Source organism: Octodon degus, unplaced genomic scaffold, assembly GCF_000260255.1.
Source record: "Octodon degus isolate 3935 unplaced genomic scaffold, OctDeg1.0 scaffold00036, whole genome shotgun sequence".
Taxonomy (NCBI): Eukaryota; Metazoa; Chordata; class Mammalia; order Rodentia; family Octodontidae; genus Octodon; species Octodon degus.
This window is the reverse complement of record NW_004524612.1, coordinates 13,416,863-13,420,698: the sequence shown is the minus strand read 5'-3', so window position 1 is coordinate 13,420,698 and position 3,836 is coordinate 13,416,863.

Genomic DNA, 3,836 nt, shown 5'->3' with positions numbered 1-3,836 from the left:
ACTCAAATCCAATGACCTGTTCCTACCATAAAGACCATACCAGCTCACATTTTTTCCTTTCTTTGTTAATTTATTTTCTGCTCACTCCATTGCTTTGTATGTACTGTGTCTTAGATGAACTTTATGATTTGCTCCATAGAAAATAGAATTTTGAGATGTTGGGCCAGGACCAGAGCAAGAACGGGCATTTCCAGAGTGACTGGTGAGACTTCAGACCTCATCCTAGTTAGGGGTTGGGATGAACACTTATATATATGTAGTTTTCACTATTGTCTTTTTTGGTTCTGGGAACTGAACTCAGGGCCTCGTGCTTGCCAGGCAGGTGCTGCATTGCTGAGCTATATTCCTGGCCTTTTTTTTTTTTTTTTTTTTCAGCCAAGTACTTGGAAATGCTTGTGTTAGGCTTGCATCCTATTTTCTTCAATTTGCATGCATTTCTTTGGCATCTACTTCTCATAGGACCAAATCAATAGTGAAAGCTTCTTTATCCCCTGTCTACTCTAGCTTTCAAAGGTTCAAAATTTATGGGTCCAAAAAAGGCTCCTGGCCACACTTCTCCTTTGTCCTCTCTGCCTGCTGATTGCCCAGGGCTTTTGCCTGCCCTGCACGCTCTTCTCTGGTTCCTGTTTTTAGGGATCTGTGAGTCTAAATGCCTTCCCCGTTGATGAACATTACCCTTGTCTGCATGTCTTAACCATGGGTACAAATTCGGAAGCAACTTGATATATGCTTTTTTTGTTTGTTTGTTTTTAATGTATTTGGTACAAGGTCTCACTACACAGCTCGGACTAGCAGTGATCCTCCTGTTTTCAGCCTCCCCAGTGCTGGAATTACAAGCGTGCACCCCCATGCCCGGTCTGAGTCACCAGCTGAGCATGCCCAGGGGTGGGGCTGGCATGGCATGTGGTGCCAGGAATTGAACCTTGGTCCCTGCACTTGTCTAAGCAGGTGCTTAGTCTGCTGAGCTATCTCGCCAGCCCACAAGCATTTTTTTCAACATGTGATTATGGAAGACTGAGTATGTTGAGACAAAGTACTGCATCTGGGGGCTTCCTAGCGCTTATACTACTTCCAAATATTTTGATGATGTCCACCCCTATTCTGAACAGAAGCCCGAAGCCCGCAATCCCTCCTCTCCCAGCCTCCCTTGTGTCTAGTTCATGGTTAATCATCTGAGTCTGTCCTGACCTTTGAATAGGAATCTAGCAATGTGAAAAATGAGGGACAGAAGGGAATTAATTGTGACAGTAGTGGCCACAGCAGCAGGAGTGGCTGGTTTCCAGCGACAGCAAGCAGTGGAGCAGGGCCTCTGATATTGCAGAGTTTGACTTCCAGCTCTGCAGCAGCTCTGCTGGCCAGAGAGCTGGTCGGGGCTGGGGCTGGTGCTGCCCTGGTCCCATCTATCACCATGAGGGTCCGCCAGCTACCTGCCTGCTGCTGTGAGCCACCCCCGACCCTGCAGCAAAGCTGGTTCTGCCAGAATGATCTGTGTTGCTTGGAACCAAGAATCCAAGAATCCTCACTCATGCGCTCTGCTCTGCTATTTTTCCTTTTCTTCCCATTCTCCCTTCTTCCCTTTCTTCTTTCCTTCCTTCTATCTTCCAGTCTCCAGATGAAGAATGTATGCACCTAACTCCGTGTTTATATGTAAATATGGTGCAGTAATAATGCTTGTTCATTATGGATCGTGGGCATTTGAGAGTTCTGTGATTTGTTTTTACAGCGTACCTTGGTCACAAGGCAATCAGCACCAAGTACGAGCTTTTGCACTGAATACTAAACAGGACAGGATTTGCATGTCCCATGCCTCAGGTACCAAATTCATTGGCTCAGCTGTGAAATTTGAGTTTCAAAGCAGTCAAGGAACCAAGTTACTACTGCATTCTATATCTTTCTATTTTCTCAGAGATGATACTAGCAGCCATATGCACAGGAGTAGGTACAGTGCATGTACACGCAGGCAGGCATGCGTGCACATGCTGTGTACAGCTCCACCGCAACACTCCACAATGGGCACCAACCCACCCGTCACAAGAAGTCTGTGAAGGAGGAGCCCTCGTTTCCATCCTTTCGTCTGCAAGGAAATTGAGGCAAGACGCTTTAGAGACCTGTCCAAGATCACGCAGCCGCAGAGGACCAGAGCCTGGCATGGCCCTGGCCATCCACGACCAGCGCCTTAGCTTCGAACACAGTGGGGGAGCTGCCATAGCAGTAGCTTGATAGGAAGCAGAAGCCGCAGAGACCTTCGTGGTGGGAGGAAGCTTATCCAGGGCTGCGGGGACGGCACGGCGGGGCGGCAGGGAGAAGCGCCCACACGAGAACATCTACTGCTCTGCGACAGACAGCACTGACCCTGAGTGGGCCTCACTGGGGTGAACTTGTGCCCAGGCGGTGACCTCAGAGCACGAGGTCCTGGTCCTTCAGAGCAGAGAGGGAGGCATCTCAGGACTGGACAGAGGACAGGCAGCGCTGCATCTGTCCCTGCTGGACACAGGCTGAATAGCCACAGGCTCCTCCTCCTCCTCCCTCCAGAGGGTGTGTGTGTGTGTGTGTATGTGTGTGTGTGTGTGTGTGTGTGGACAGAGAGCGAGCGCGCAAGCGAGCAGCATCTGTGCTTGCTCCAATGTGCTCCCTCCTGGGGCCGGGCGTGAATTTCACCTGCAGCTACTGCCCTTGCACTGGGCTCTCCGGGCCACCCTCACAGCCCTGCGGGACACCTCTCTGCCTCCACAGCTGGGTATCTCCAAGAAACCAGGTCCCTCTGCTGACCTTGGCCAGGAAGTCAACCTGCCTCCACCTTAAGGAGCCCTCATCTCGCTGGGGCGCTCCTGACCCCAGAGGCTGCTTGACCATGGTACAAAGTGACCAAGCTCCACTCTGCACCTGCCGCTCCCTGTCTGAGGGGACTTCTGCCGGCTGCTCTGAGTCTCCCAGCAGACCAGTTCTCTGTGTCCTTTGAGTGTCTGGTGTTCTTTTGTGATCACAGGTAAGTGAGCTGCTCCTAGGCTTTTGCTGGGAGTATCGTGCATGTAGGAGATTTCCGGTGTAGCTTGAGAGGACAGTAGCCATTGTGGGCACATAGGGAGGGTCATGCCAGAACGGCAAAAGCTGCCTGCTCCAGGGAGAATTTTAGCTCCCTGCTTGTCCCTGCTGGGCTGTTCCAAGCCCTGTGAGAGTGAGGCACCTCTGGTCTGCTGTGGGTGTCTCAGTCTCGGAGATAGTGACTTTCTGACGCTGAATACGTGCGTGCACCTTAGCTACTACCCTTCCCTCCTTTGCTCATTTACTTGCTAACTCAGTAAATATTCAAATGCCTAAATGTCAGATAGTGACAGTATTTGTTAACCTGGAAGGTTCCAGATCTTCCTCACTGGGTTGATGGAGGCTGGAGCTGGTGGAGAGGATTCCCACATCAGCTGGCGTGCGACGCTGTGTGACCTCAGGGATGCCCTCCAACCTTGAGAGGTGAAGTGTCTGCCACGGTCCGGCCGTTGGGCGGGGCATCTGAGAAAGCCAGAAGTGCACTCTGTTACTGAAGCATCTCTGGTGAGTAGTATTTAGAAGAGAAGAGTCGGTGTCCTTGCCTTGAACCAGGGGTTTCTTGCAAGGTACAATAGTGACATTTGTGGAAGAGCTGGACTCCTATGCTTAGAGGGTTGGGTTGGCTTTCTGGATAGCAGAGAGGGGCGGGGTGGGACCTGGATGGGCTTTCAGGAGGAAGTGGTGCTTGTGAAAAGATTAGAAAGTGGCCCGGTGGGTAAGAAGTTGAAAAGCAGCTGTAGTGGAAGATGGACGGGGACAACAGCCCATCCCCTGAGTTCCATGAACCAAGATCC